The 16211-nt window shown below is 42.2% G+C and overlaps 1 protein-coding gene across 4 annotated transcripts in view; it reads left to right on the plus strand.

The window, feature by feature from the left end:
- Window positions 1-4777: 4777 nt before the first annotated feature.
- CHRM3 (cholinergic receptor muscarinic 3) overlaps window positions 4778-16211 on the plus strand; it is a 610458-nt gene continuing 599024 nt past the window's right edge. For 3 of the 4 annotated variants that reach the window (XM_055425739.2, XM_055425741.2, XM_055425740.2), the window contains exon 1: window positions 4778-5406. The gene's annotated coding sequence lies outside the window, so the exon portion shown is untranslated. Of the gene's footprint in view, window positions 5407-5584; window positions 6447-16211 lie in introns of those variants that run through there. The other variant, XM_088841875.1, reaches the window with a different exon arrangement.

Here is a 16211-nt window from a genome sequence, read left to right on the forward strand (position 1 = left end):
TTATTACTGTAGCTTTGAAATCTGGTAGTAAACCTGAAAGTTCCATTTTAAAATTCCTCAACACTGTTTTAGCTACTCTAGTTCCTATGCATTTACATAAAGATTTTAAAATCACCTTGTTAATTTATAGACAACGTAAGGATTTTGACTAGGATCACACTGGAACTACAGACCTGTTTGAACAGATTCAACATCTTAAAGTGTTTAGTATTTGCATGGTAGAAGTTTTCCATATTTTTATTTTTGACTTTTCTATATTCTTATGTTTAAAGCATGTTTCTTGTAAACACAAATAGTTTTTTTTAATCCATTCTGAAATTAACTGTCTTTTTAAAGGCCATTTATATTTGATATAATTAATAATACAGATGCGTTTCCTCTCTTGCTCTTGTTTTCTATTGACCTCATCTGTTCTTTGTTCATTCATTCTTCCTTTCCTGCCTTTCTCACATCCATCAAATATGGTTGACAATTCAATTTTATCTCCTCTGTTACCTTCTTTTTTATACCTATAGTATCATTCTTCCACTGGTTACACTAAAAAGGAATCACCCTTAATACTGTATATCTCAAATCACTACCAAATGCAAAAACAGTATTTTAATCTTTCCACATAATGGTTATTGCTATTACATGTTTGACTTCAATATACATTTTAAACCCCACAAGATATTCTTATTATTTATACTTTAAACAATCTTTCTATCTTGTCATTTTACCTTTTCTGGAGCTGTTTATTTTTGCTTATACTACTGTGATTTATTCCAGAATCACTTTCCTTTACCTTGAAGAATATCTTTCAATAGATCTTGTAGTTTATGGCCAGCTTGCAGTGAATTCTCTTAGCTTTTCCTACCTTCAATTTTAACTTTTTTTCCAGTGGATCTAGAATTCTAGCTTGATGGATTTTTGTTGTTGTTGCTGTTCCTTTCAGAACCTTAAAGTGTCTTTCTATTATCTTCTGGCTTCCATGATTTTCTGTTCATTCATATTGTTCCTCCAAATGTGACTTTTTTTTTTCTTCTGGCTGGTATAAATATTTTCTTTTTATCTTTGGTTTTCAGCAACTTGAATCTTACTGACCTAGTTGAGGTTTTCTTTGCTTTGGGTTCACTGAACTTCTTGAATTTCTGGGTTGACATCTTTCATCAAATATGGAAAGTTCTCATGCCTCATTTCTTTGATTATTGCTTCTGGCCCTCCTTCCTCTTTCCTGCTAGTCTCTGTGGACTTACGTTTGAGATCATCAGCGCTATCATCTTTTGTGTCCAAGTGCCTAGTTAGTTCCTGATTTAGCAGTCCAAAGAGTTCATTTAATTCTTAATTTCTTTTTCACAGAATGCAATAATCTACTGAAATTCTCTGAACTCATTTACTGCATTTCCAGGGTAGTATATTTAATATGTTATTTATGGTTATTTAAAAGTCCTTGACTATTAATTCCAGATCATTTCTTAGTCTCTGTCTATATTAAACGTATTATTGTTAATTGTCATCAAATACTCTTTTCTTCTTTGCGTACTCTTTTCTTATTGCATACTGCCGTTTTGTAAGAGTTCTAGCTTTGGTGTTCTTCCTCGAATGAATTCTGAGCTTTGCTCTAGCAGATAACCTGTTTGTGGATCATCTTAATCCTGCAAATGCCTAGTTTTAATTTTATTACGGCGAATCTATTTTGGTTTTCTTCATTTGCCTAGGGCATTATTTGTATGGCTCCCCTGGTGGTTCAGACAGTAAAGAATTTGCCTGCAATCCGAGAGACCCAGGTTCGATCCCTGGGTTGGGAAGATCTCCTGGAGAAGGAAATGGCAACCCACTCCAGTATTCTTGCCTGGAGAATCCCACGGACAGAGGAGCCTGGCGGGCTACAGTTCATGGGATTGCAAAGAGTCAAAGATGACTGGGTGACTAATACACACACACACACACACACACCACATGGCATTATTTGCACACTTAGTATCCTTCAGGAGGGTCTCAATCAAATGTCTAAGTTGTTTACCAAAGTCCATCCTGGCTGGGTCCCAACTTAAATCTCTCTCCGGAATTGTGATTTCCATGATCTCAAATTTCCACTTCTCAGCCACTATATTGTATCAGGGCTCCAGATTCTCGCCCCTGGGACTATGCAGCATGGGCATTCAGCTAAGGAACTCTCAGGAATTTCCACAGACTTGTGGGGTTTTCTCTCCGTGGCCCTCTCTCCACCAGCTGATTTCCCTGGTGCCCTCAAGTTACCTTTGCAGCTCCAAGCTCTTGAGCTGTGTGTTTGCTGCCTGGTGAAACTCCCTGCTTTGTCTCAGCCTCCCAGTACTTCTGCTGCAAAAAAAAAAAAAGGCCCCAAGGGAAATATCTTTGTGCGTGGGCTCTTCCCTTGCCTTCTCTGACTCAAACATTGTAGCCACCCCCACTTTGACTGCTGTTGATAACTGAAAATGTAGTGTTGTATATTTTGTCCAGGTTTTGTAGTTATTTCGTGGTAGAAGTGTTTAACTGTGCTATTAGCTATCTATCTTGTCCATATCCAAAGTCATATCTAATAATTGCATGAATGAATAAATCTTATGTTCACCCTGTTCTTTTTAAAAACAAACCTAAAATGCAGGATTTCAAAATATGTTTTAGTTTGTCTCCTTTGCATTAGATCAACATCCAAAGTAAAGTACTCTTTGGGTTCTGATTTTGGCATCTTACAAGTTAGCACTGCCCCTCATAATTGGTCTATTCTTAAATCTAACAAGTATCCCTTTTGTATTTTTCTCTTAAGTATAACTTGATAAATCTTCTGAATAGTAGGGCAGTAAGCTCAGAATCAAACATCTTACTCTGATCTAGCAAGAATCTCCTTACTATGATATTTGTGGTAATTCTGTCCAAACTGTTAGTTTTTAGTTTGCTCAATATTAATGTTAAGTTTACATTTACCTTGTTCATAAAGATAATGGGAAGGTTGGCTGAAATTAGAAAATGCCCTATGTATGAGTATAAGGGCTATTTACAAAGTGAAACAAAGTTAACCTGGTAAGATATTTTTACTACATGGTAGTTGTTTCCTATTCTTTTCTGACTACTGCCAAAAAATTCATTTCAGGATCTTCTCTAGACTATTGCCAGGGACTTTAGAATTGTATAGGTAACAGAATCTACTTTACAAATATAGAACATTTCTATATACCCATTTTTCTGGCCCATTATATGTCATTTATGGATTTACCAAATATTATCAAAGAATTCCTGTTCCTACAGGCAAACAGCAATTTTATGTGATGGGAAAGATACATTAAATTTTAATTCATAATCCTCTTACTAACTATGTAATGGGCAATTTACTTAAACCTTTAAACTTCTGTCCTTTATTACATGGAGATAAAATGTTTGAAAAATTGCTTTGAAGATTAGGGAAATATATGAAAGCAACTATTATATTTCCATCTGAGTTATCCAAACAAAATTGCATCTATATTAATATCATTGCCACTGTAGTATTCTGCATATAATTCAACTGAACTTGGATACTTGAACTAATTTAAATATCCTCATGTTTTCTCACATCCCTTTCTCCTATTATGATCTTAATTATCTCCAGTCAACGTTTAGTCCTTTCTCCCCTAAAGACTGCTCTGCCTAGAAGGGACTACATAGCCTCAGAAAGGAATGTGTATATTTATATTTCTCTCTTCTCTTATTATCACTTATTTTCAAGAGACTTACCTTTTCCTGTTTATTGTCTTGCTCCAGATAGAATTAACAAAATCATTTTGCCTCTTTTAGCATTGTTAAAAAACTTTAATTTCTCGCTGCGCTTTTTTTCTTATTTATTTTTTTCCAGTTACTGCTACTGATGGTCTTTGCCCTTTCTTGCGGGATTCTACCATACTTTTTCCTTACCTACTCTTTAACATACCCTTAGTCTTCTGTGGCGCAGCCTCACTGACATCTTTGCCACTTTGAGATCTCTCCATTTGTTCATATTTAGTTAGCTGAAAGCAGTAGAGTAAGAAACTCATTTTTCCCTCTTCCTCCTTTGATTTCCCCCTTTTCTTCACTCCCTTACTTTCTTCTTAGCTTCTCATTCCTCTTGTTATGAAATTTAAAAGCCTGTTTAGCAAGATCCTAGTTTTTTTTCTTACGTTAAAAAAGCGGTGTCTGTGTGTGCACGCACACCTGTGTCCTTTTCACACACGTTTGTCTCATTTACTCCCAAGGCATAAACTTCGAGAGAAGGAAAAGCCAAGAAGTCCTCTATTAGTACATTCCTCTGTATGAACAAACTCTCATCACATGTCAAAAAATAAATGCATCAGACTGCTCTCTAGAGGAAGGTTTTCAACCGAGTCGTATATTGTAATGGAGCTGATGTTCTTTCATCAATAAGTTGTGCCCAAGAAATCTACTTCCTTCCAATTCTTCCAAGCAGTTCAAGCAAACCAATTTAGAAGAGAACACGACGAAACCAACTGACCGACTAAAATCTGTTCCTGAAGCACCGGAGAGGGGCACAATTAGGAGACAATGTGTGGCCGCGCTGGGTGGGTGAGTCTCCCATCTCCTGGGAGCCCACCTGGGGAGAACGCGGGGCTCCTCCGCAGCTGGGCGCTCTCGCCACCAACCCCACCCCGCCTCCGCCCCATGCCAGGCACAGCCGGCGAAGCGGAGCGAGCACGCGGGAGTCGAGCGCCACGCCAGCGGGGCAATTGGGCATGCTCAGAAGGCTGGCAGGTTTGGGTCTCACCCAGGCGGCTTGTGCATTACACCAGCGCGCAGCCCGGGGAGGAGGAGGAGGAGGAGGAAGGGGAGGAGGAGCGGCCAGCAGTAGCCACGACCGCCGCCACCAGGCAGAGGAAGAGTTAGAGAGGAGGGAAGACCTCCCACTTGAAGCGCCTGGCGTCTGCTTGTGCAAAAAGAGACTACGAGATACAGGAGGGGACAGGAAGAAGGAGGAGGCGGCGGGGAAAGAAGTGAAGGGGGAGATAGAGGGAGCAAGGACGTGGACTGAAAGGGCTAGAGCGCGCAGGGAGCCCCAGGCGCGGGGGCGGCAGTGCGCGGCCAGGAGCGCCGCCGCTGGGGCAGGTGCCGCGGCCGCTGCCCGGAGGCGGCATGTGACGCGCGGCCGCAGCTGCCCGCGGGGAGAGCGCTCTCGGACCCGCGAGCGCACACCGCGGTGGCAAGTCGGTGCCATCCCGAATCCCCACGCTCCTCGTCAGTTTGCCGGGGAGGCGGGGACGCTTCTGGAAAGCCGAGTGATGAACCGAAGGGCGGCTCCGGGCTTGGGGGCGCAGTCCTAGGACACTCTCTTCCTGAACGCTGAGCGGGAGGCGACCAGCGCACCGTGGACCCGGCGCCTCCCGCGCATCGGGGGATCGCGGCCGACCGGCGCGGGACGGCCACCTGGAGCGCAGCGGCCAGGTAAGGACGGCCTCCGCCAGCCCGGCGCTGGGCAGAGCGGGTGGCGGTAGTGGCTGACCTGCTTTTATGCCTTATCGCGTTGCAAAACGAGGAAAAAGTTTTCTGCGCGGGTGGATGTCCTTTCTTTGGGGAGTTTAAAGAGGGTACTGGGGAGGGTGGAGACAGTTGGTCTGACGATTTGGGGGTGAGGTCTTGAACCTGGAGAGCGCGGAATCTGCTGCGGAGTTGGAGTTCTAGGAGGGGAGGTGGGGAACGCCGGGGTGACACCATGTGCAGGGAGAGCGATTGGAATAATAGGAGTGGTGGCCGGGGAAGAACCTGGGATGTCCGCCCCTACCCCGGCTTTCCTTCGCTTGGATTCTCTGTCCCCCGAGTCCGAGGCACGGTGTGTCCGGACAAGAGGAGCTTCTTGGCTTCGGTATGTGCGTGTATGTGTGCGCGCGCGTTTGTTGTGTGTGTCGGTCCCTCTATTTGATTTCCTAACGCTTTTAAAAAGACAAACAGACACCTGCCACCCTCGCAGTGGGGCCGCTAGTTGAGATTGCATTTCGCTGGGGGCGAAGAGGCAGATGTGGCACTTAGTTTAACACCTGGGCGAAGGTGCAAAGCCCGGGTGCGAGTCTTTACAGATCCAGGGAAAGCCTGCGCTCGCGGAGCGCGGGCCGCTGAACTGCACCGGATCTCCTCTCTGGAACCCTCCCCCAGGGCAGCCTCCTTACAGCTGGGTTAATTTCTGTGTGATTTTTAAGCGGTGGGCGCTGGAGGAGGGTTGATTTCGAGCAGCAGAATTCACTTGCCTACTTTGCGCTTGTGCATGTTGGAATTGTGATCCTACTCGGCGTGTGTGCGACTCTCCTGGCACGCGGATTCGAAGTGGTAGAGGAAGCAGAGGTTTGGGAATTGCATCCATATGGACAGATTTCAAAACGCAAATATTCGTTTGTCTGTAAGTGCTATCTGAACCTGTCCGATGGCTCTAAGGATATGCTTTCCTCCCGGTGTCCGTGTTTGCAGTGTAAAACGGTGGCTCTCCTTAGGAGGTAAATGTATTTATCTAATCGTTTATGTTAAGGACACTGATTATTTCACTGCTTTGCACAGACCTTTCATTTCTCTCTTGGCCTCAGAATGCCAGCAAGCCAGCAATCCTCCATGTGGGGTCTTTCGGGGTCACGATTTGAAAAATAATCTGTGTGAAAAGTATATCTGTGGGTTATGTAGTCCCAGATGATCTTATGTGGTGAGCTCATTATATTTCATGCAGCATCCATCACTATTTTTTGTGTTTAAAACAGTGCCCCTGTATTTACTTATGAGGCCATGTATAAAAACATGCACTCAGAATGAGGAGAGTTGACCCTGGAACAAATCCATGAATATAGACAGGTTTGTGGTAGCAGCTTATTAATTAAAACAAAAGAAAACCCTGAGGTCTTTTTGTTCCAAATGTTGTGGGATAGACATGGCGTTGGGTGCACCCTCTGGTTATGGGAGCTGGTATTGCGGAGTATACATAGAACTTGCCTGCCTCTCCAGCCTGCATTCAACATGCCATAGCAATGTGGTCTTGATCACATATTCCTAGCACTGGATAGCCTATCTTTTGATTTTGTTTACAATGGTTTGTCGCAATTAGCTTAATATGTAATTAGCTGTTGCTGAGCTAGAAAGCACAATAATTCTGAAATGTGTTTCCATATGGAAATATAACTTGAGCTTAAATTACTAATTTAAAATTAATTAATTGCAGGTCTAATTTAGACTGTTTCTGTAGGCTTGGGAGGATGCTATAAGATTGAATTTAATCTGAAAATGGTGGTATTGAAGTACTTATTTTTAAATAGAAACCAATATTTATTTCAGGAAACTTGACATTTTAAAAAGAATATTGGAGAAAAAGTAGATTTTGAAAAGGTTTTTGATTTGTGTACTTTCACATGGAAAATTATGAGAAAATGTAACTTGGGAAAAAGGAAAGCATGTTTATGGAATTGGTTAAGATTTAAAGAATGATTGAGAGTGTTACAATAATGAGTAGTTCTGCATTAAACCTACATTTAAACTTAATTAGGAAACGTTTTTTGAAGTTTAGGGAAATGAGTGCATATATATTACTTTATTTTTCTTCCTGGGACCAAAGGTAAATGTATAACAAAATTTTTTTTTTTCCTGAAGAGTATTTAGGCATACTTTAAAGTTCTTCAGGGTGTACTGTTTCATTTATCTTCCTTATAAAGACAACTGACTTATTTCATTAAGAAAAGAAATTTTGTTCATTATTTTAAGCTACAGTGTGTGAAAACATGAACTACTTTGCATGATATTTTAGCTTTCAATTGCAGACAACCTGTTGAACATGAGCCCGGAAAAAAAAAAAATTCACAGAACTAGAACTTCTTGAATCCATACCAGGAAACTGATTAAACAGAAAATTAAAACCATCTGATTAAAAGCCAAGTTGCCTTATGTATTTGAACTTAAGAAAGTAATAGTTTTGTTCAAGTTTTTACCTAATATTTCCCCTATTATTCCCCAAGCCAACATAGTGTTCTTGCCTAATAAAGTTGTTAACATTGGCAAAATTAGTTGCTTACCCCTAAATGGCCTGGATGCTGTCAGTGTAACTCTTAAGAAACTGGGTCTTGTTTGCAGTGCAGGGAAGTTTATGTTGAGAACAGCTGTGCTGTGGTGGCGCTTCAGATAGGAGATGAATGAACTGTGACTCTCACAAAGCATACACCTCTGATCAGGATGCAGAGTGATGTGCCTGTCCTTCATTTATGAGACCTAATTTGATATCATAATGTATTGTGACTAATAGCATTATCCTCCCATTGTGGTTTTGAAGTATCAGTGAGTGACTGGAAATATTTTACACAATAAGTTGGTGAATTTAAAACACATCTGTCTTACTGAAGAATATCAAAAAGGCAAATGTGGCTTCAATAAAAAAAAAATCAAATCCCTCCACAGCTTTAAAGAATTAATCAGGATAATCAAATGTGTCTCATGCTTAGTTCTCAAATGCAGTGCTTTTCAGGTGTGATGGCCGTTAAATGTTCCACAAGATTTTTCATCTGTCAGTCTCATTTAGTCCAGTGGAATCCCTATCCTGGTTATTAGTCTTAACAGCACTTTGGGTTACAATTTCACCCTGAATGGAAAGTTTTAACTTTAGAGGAAAAATGTGAAGAGATCATTGAAGGAATTTTACATGAGGCAAAGCTAGTCAAGTTAGAAATTAATTTCTGTTTCTTGAATTGGACAGTCTGTATCTTCTCCATTAAAGAAGTGTTCCTTGTTCCTGTCAAAACCCAAGTAGCCTCTTTGAATCCTAAATCAGTCATCACTTCTTCCTCCATGGGCCCTTCACAGAAAGGTTGTGCAGGTGCAAAGGGGACCCTTTTCCATTGTCAGCTCAGCATCTGGAGGGCCCTGAAAGTTACATACCCTGGGCAGTACAGATCTGCATTTGCACTGTCCTCAAACAAAGACTGTGAAGCTATTGCAAATGTTGAATCACGGTGGGCCTTACAGGAAAAGCATGTTCCTTTTCCAGAGCATGGCTTTCCCAGTGCACAGGCGGAGATGATCAGGTAGTAGTTGTGGAGTGGCTTTGTGGTTGAAAGGCATGATGCCTGTGCACGTGCTTCTTGATCGGTCTTTAAAGCACTATGAAATGCAGTGCATGTTTTGGATGCATACCTTCCTTAATATTCCTTGGCCTGGAGCCCGGAGAGCCAGTGTGTAGGTGTCCCCCTGGCTCAGTAGTTGGCTGCTGTGTATTCCTTTTTGTCCAGAAGTTTGGTCAGCTTGCAGACTCCCCTGCCTCTGGCAGGCTCTCCCCTTCAGGCTGGCTGTTTTTATTCTCCCACCTGTTGGAACTTCCTGCTCACAGGCTCCTGAAGGCCAAGTTCTCTGGCTGGTGTGCACCTTTTCAGACTTCCTCTGCGGCTTGCCACATGGACACAGGACCCGGAATCTACTGGCGATGACAGCAAGCCGGCAGGAGGAATATTTGAGCCACTGCCATCTTCTTCTTACCAGTTATGCCAGCTCATCCTGAAGCCAGCCAGAATGAACATTTTGAGGAGAAACAATGGTGGAAGAAACCCATGGTAGCTGGCAGACACACTGTGGGCTTTTAGCTCTTGTCTTCCCCAGCCCTGCTCTGGTGAGACTTGGGGTCTGGCCTTCCAGATTCATCAGCCAGTGCAGCCCACACAAGAGGGAAGTCTGAGATGGGTTTACCTGCCGTGACCCTAGTGAACTCTACTGATTCCCATGCCTATCTAGCTTCAGTTTGTGCATCTCTTGTATTTGCCATTTCACAGGACTGAACTTCTCCCCTGTACTCAGTTTGCCTTTGTAGGACTGAAGTCACCTTGGAAAGATAAGCATGACCTTGACAATTAATCTCCCTCTTTCCAAGACCTTCTGCCCAGAAGCAGCAGTCTAATCCTTCTCTTGCCAGTCCCTACTGCAGCCCTAAAGTGGACAGACCCCTGGGCCTGAGGCACAGCCACCCTTGTGACTGTGTATCATTTCTGCCTGGAGACTTGTGCTGCCAAGTTCCACTTGACAGATCTCCTTGTGTGTCATTGTTGGCAGGATCAAATCTCTGTTCTCCATACTCCTCCTGGCCACTGTAATTTGAGTTGTTGACTCTCACTACAGAATTAATCCTTCATTAGGTCATTTGTTCTAGCCTAGCCCGGGCTTACTTCCTGTCCCCAGTGTTCCCTTGAAATCCGGCACACCAGCTGAGCCATGACATATCCTACCTTCAGTCACCTCTATTGCAGGAAGTGGAGTTTGTCTAGACATCCTGGGTTGAGCAGGATATCCTCCAATAACTACTGTTCAGGTCAAATTCAGGTGAGGTTAAACCAGAGTAAAATATTACCAGTCGGTTTCAGAGAGGAGAGGGCTGCCAGGTGTCTCTTGTGAAGACCGTCCATTTATGATTATGAGGTGCTTTGAAGTTCTCTTAAGGAAGCCTTCCAATTGATCATAGGTAACTATGGCCAAAGCATTAGATGTCACTCAAAAATATCCTGTCAGTAAGCTCTGGGAAAAGGGATCTGCTGACAGCCTTTGTCAATATTTTTGTGTGTATTACTCTGAAGCAGATTACCTCATTAGAATTGGCTCTGGGACCCAGTCTGGAGAGAAACCTAGTTCCTGCTTATATAGGTACCACATCTTGCTCACTGCCATTTGAAGTTTCATCCAGCCACCTCTCACCTTCAGTGTACCCCAAGCTAGTGGTATTGTGTAGACTCTAAGAATCCACATAAATATCAAGTGTCACTACATTCTGTGTATCTGTATATCTATCTTTCTTGATTTCTTTATTTCTAAATATCTCTATATTTCTACATCTCTGTATCTATGTACAGTCATTCTAGAGGATTATTGAGCCCAGTAGTTTTTTTTTGGTGATTTTCAACTTTTTTGAGCTCAGCTGTCATGCACAAAAGCACAACTGTCATGCAGAGATCCCTCAAATCAATTGCACCAGAAAGAAATTCTCATACATGCTTGCATACTTAGTCACTCAGTCATATCCGACTCTTTGCCACCATATCCACTGTAGCCCACCAGGCTTCTCTGTCCATGGAATTCTCCAGGCAAGAACACTGGAGTGGGTTGCCATTTCCTCCTCCAGGGAATCTTCCCAACCCAGGGATTGAACCTGTGTCTCCTGCATCTCCTTCATTGGCTGGCAGGTTCTTTACTTCTGAAACCCCTGGGACGTCCCTCTTCTACATGATATGGAAGGAAAGGGTCTTCTATGTTCCTTGCCTGTGATTTCTCACATGCATGATAATACACGCCACATGTCTTACCTGGTAGGAAGGGAACCCTGCAGGGAAACTGGCATTGCCACAAGGTTCCTTTACCTGGGGTCCTCCCATCTTCCCTCTTAACCCCGAAACCCTTATCATCACACAGGAAGCAACAAGCCTTTTTCAGCTTTCCTTGGGTGTGGCTATTATTCTGCTTTCCCTGGGATAAATTATTTTCAATCCCTCAATTCATTTAATAAGAAGAAACTAAAAACTTAGCAACTGGAGGTCACATATCCTTGCTCTGATTCTGGTTTTCTCAGTATTTTTAATATTAAAGTTGACAGTCAAGGGTAACCCAAGTAGTATTTATGGTTCTCTCTGAGAAAGTTACATTCATGAGAGTGTTTAACAAGTACATTTCAATAGTTACTTGCTTGAATAGAATGCGTCTGTCTCTATCAGTCATCTGTCTGCCTATCTAGCTATCATCTCTTCTTTTCATTTACACACAGGGGTGCATATTCCTGTGATAAGTCCCCTGTCGGTGTTCTCTAACATACTGGGGTATGGTGGACATTGTTTTTCTGGAAGCTCAGGAGGGTGAGTCAGGGGCTCTGCCTTCCGGGAGCACGTGATCACTGTGAGGTGAGAGCAGCTCAAGAAATCTCAGAGCTGGAAGGTGATGTTCAACATTGTATTCATTCCCTAGGGCTTTAAACAACAGAAATGCACTGTCTCATAATTCTAGAAACCAGGAGTCTGAAATCAAGGTTTTGGCAAACTCACACTCCCTCTAAAGTCCCCAGGGGAGAACCTGTTCTTGCTTCCTGCAGCTTCAGGTATCTGTCTACATTCCCGGACTTGGGACTGCCTCTAGTCTCCGCCCTGGAGTCAGATTATCTCCTTTCTTTCAGTCTGTGTCTCCTCCCCTGTGCATCCATCTTATGAGGATACATGTGATTGCATTCAGGGCTCACTCAGAAAATCCAAGACAAGCTCCTTCTTTCAAGAGCCTTAGCTTTACCACACCTTTACCATATTAGGCCATACTCACAGATTTGGGGGATTAGGATGTGGGCAGACATATCTTTTGGGAGACTGTCATTTGGCTCACAACAGAAGTCATCGGTGAAGAGCATTCTACTCTGTGACTTCCCATTGGTGAGCATCCAACTGTGTAGTTTGTACAATTTGAGAAATTAACACTCGTAATGCACTTCATTCCATTTTCGGAGAGCAGGGAGAGGCAGAACCTGCTTTTAACTGAGCCAGAAATCCAATTCCTCCTCACTGTGCTTGTTGGCCTTCCTAATCATTCTGAGAGCTAGGATGAGAATACCTCTGATCTTTCTTCCATAAGAAAATCTTTAAAGTTCAACAGCTTAAAGTTAAGTCAACCTAGTCCTTTGCACCCCTTCTAAATTTTCATGTTCATCCCTAACCTTTTCATTTATACTCGATGAGTAGCATCCACATGTCTTTAATTTTTACCAATTTCTGACTCTGTTTGTTCTGTGACTTCCATTTCACCAGATTCACAGAAATCACTTGGCCAAAAATGACCTGTCCCCTGTTAGTCACAAAACAAGAGGCCCTTTTCTGGGCATCCCCTTTAATCGCTTAGCAACACCTTCAACCTCCCTTAATATTCAAAGTGTTGTACTTCCCTGATTCTCTTCCCCTCTGGTTCCTGTTTATCCTCCAAGCCTCCCTGCCTTGACTCCTGAGCAGCATAAGGTTCTCAAAGACTTTCTCCTCGGTTGACTGGCCTGCCTTTCCTGCTCCCCTTTCCTTTTGTGACTCCATTTATTGTCAAGATTTCCAGTACTCTTCAATGTGGATCACCCATATCATCTCCAAGCCTAGTGTGGCTCCTGGAAGAGGCACTTCTATGAGCCTGCTGGACAGTAGCCTTCGTCTCTTCCCTCCTCACCACCATCCTTTGAGGTTTCCTCTTTCTTTGCATAGCATCAGCATCCTATGGCTCCAAATTTTCTGAGTAATCTTGATTTACTCTCTTCCTTCACTTAGATACCAAATTGTAATAATTCAACCAAATAATAGCTCAGCCTCTTGGCTTCTTTTCTTTCCTACTACCTACCTACTTAATTCTTGGCTTTTCCAACTTTTATGTGCAGTCAGATCATGTGGGAATCTTGTGAAAAGGCAGACTCTGATTCAGGAGGTCTGGAGTGAGGGCCTGAGAGTCTGCTTTCCCAACAACCCCAGGTAATGCAGGTGCAATCAGACCTTTATACCTTTCTGTTAGAGTCTCTGAGTTTTCCAGGTGATTTTATTGACTATATTGTCTTCAAATACACTTTAGAGATTACTTTTATTGAAGACCAAATCTGATCATTTTTTTTTCCCTATCCTGATGTGAGAAAAACTTCACTGATATCCTCTATGCTATCTATTGACTAGCAATGAAATCAGCATCCAGCTAGCATTCCATATGGTCCAAGGTTTGGATTTACATTAAATTCAGCCTCAAGTCTCAAGGTTACCTTGACTTTACCCACCCTACTTGCTGTTGTGAATACCCTCTGCCTTCTTCATTACTTTATGTTCTCATGCTACTTGGAATGCCCTTTCTTCCACATCCTTGTGGGTCCAAATTTTAGCAGTTTGTCAAGGACACTTTTCACTATGAATTCATCTTTTGGTACTTTATCAGATTCTCAGTTTTACCACTGATCACATTCACTTATTTGTGTGTGATAGCTTACAGTGTGTTGAATTCACGATCTCCCAAGAAGAGTTAGCTTTGGGACCAGGGATCAGAGTTGATCTCTCAAGAGCTTTTGTATAGCAGAGTTTTTTATTAAAGTGAAAAAGGGACAGAGAAAGGTTCTGATATAGACATCAAAAGGGGGAAGGAGAGTCCCCACTCGCTAGTCTTTAGCAAGGGAATTATATACTTTTTTAAATTAGTTATTACAATGAATCAAAAGAATGTCTCAAGGTTGCAAAGATCTTACTAGACCCACTCCCATAATTTACATTTTAAGATAACAGGGTTGGGCTTCCCTGGTGGCTCAGACAGTAAAGTGTCTGCCTGCAGTGCGGGAAACTTGGGTTCAATCTCTGGAGAAGATCAGGAAGATCCCCTGGAGAAGGAAATGTCAACCCCCTCCAGTACTCTTGCCTGGAAAATTCCATGGTCAGAGGAGTCTGGTAGGCTACAGTCCATGGGGTCACAAAGAGTTGGCCATGACTGAGTGACTTCACTTCACTTCCGTAACAGAATTAGTTAGAAGGTTTTCAAGAAGGAGAAACTGTCCTCAAGCAGGATACATTGTTGTTATATAATCCTTAGTACAGAGTTAGAACTGAATTGTTTGTTGTGTTTTCAGAGTTTGTTTCAGTTCAGGGCTCAAAGAAAAAATTGTTTTATGTGACTAAGACTAAGGAATGTAGAGAGGAAAAAAAAAAAAAGACATTTGTCCTTTCCGCCTCCTTGAAGATTCCAGACCCCTATCTCCTCCTTAAGAACCCCAGACCCTTCTCCCCTCTTTGGGGACCCCAGACTTCTTATCAACCTGCCTAGAAATTGACTCTCATGTGTGTGTATAAGTTGTTTGAAAGACTAGAGTGTGAAGTGCTTGAATGATGCCGTGTTTCATTTGTCTCTGATTGTCCTAAAGTACTTATTACAGAGTCACACTCATAAATGCTCAATGTATGTATAAATATGCAAAATATTGTTTTTCTGTTCTTCTTATTATAAAAGTAACATGGGTTACACCAAATTCAAACATGAAAGAAACATATGTGAAAACTAAAAGTTCATCATGATCCAGTGCCCCCAAAGTAACATTTGATGCGTTCAGTTCAGTCAGTTCAGTTGCTCAGTCGTGTCTGACTCTTTGCGACCCCATGGACTGCAGCACGCCAGGCTTCCCTATCCATCACCAACTCCCAGAGTTTACTCAAACGCACGTCCATCGAGTCGGTGATGCCAGCCAACCATCTCATCCTCTGTCAGCTCCCGCCTTTAATCTTTCCCAGCATCAGGGTATTTTCCAATGAGGCAACTCTTCGCATCAGGTGACCAAAGTATTGGAGCTTCAACTTCAGTATCAGTCCTTCCAACAAATATTTGGAACTGATTTCCTTTAGGATTGACCAGTTTGATCTTCTTGCTGTCCAAGGGACTCAGCATAATCCTCTTATATTTTTCTGTACACATCCTAACATTTACTTTATACAAAACTGGGATAATAATACACTTTTGTGAGCTGACTTTCAATATAAATCTACCTTCTTAATTTTTAATCTACAATGTGTTCTAAAAGATTGATTGATTTCACTGCATAAAAATCCATCCACTTAAAGTGGCCCAGCAATATAGAAAAATGTTTGCTTTGAATTTCTGATTAGTTAAGCATGTCTGTATTCAGCAGTTTCTCTACCCCTAGAATTGTAATAGACACTTTGGATTTGTAAGAGTAACACAGAAATACTACCCCAAAAGACACAAGTTATGCCCATGCCTTCAGGCTAATGTCAAACAATGGACTAATGAAGGCATGGTGTTGGTGGTTTAGTCACTAAATTGTGTCCAATTCTTGCAGCCCCATGGACTGTAGCCCACCAGGCTCCTCTGTCAGTGGGATTTCCAAGGCAAGAGTACTAGAGTGGGTTGCCATTTCCTTCTCCAGGGGATCTTCCTGATCTAGGGATCGAACCCCCATCTCTTATCTTAGTAGGTGGGATTTTTATTGCTGAGCCACCAGGAAAGCCCAGTGGAGGTATATTTTTGATGCTAGATTAAAAGCCTCATGTTTGATGACATGCATTCTCAGATTTTATACTGAATTTTAACCTTTTATATTGAAATTTAAGCTTTTGCATTATTTAGATCCATAAAGAACAGATGTCTAATTTTTAATTCTGAAGATATTTTTATTGGTCTAATGCACACGTGTGTAGGTATGTTTGTTTTTGTTTCATGAGTGAATGTAAGTTTGGAATGAAAAACATAGAAACCGTTAAAGACTTAACAAA

The sequence above is a fragment of the Moschus berezovskii genome, chromosome 12 (assembly GCF_049115385.1).
Source record: "Moschus berezovskii isolate FMDL1 chromosome 12, NW_MosBer_1.0, whole genome shotgun sequence".
NCBI lineage: Eukaryota > Metazoa > Chordata > Mammalia > Artiodactyla > Moschidae > Moschus > Moschus berezovskii.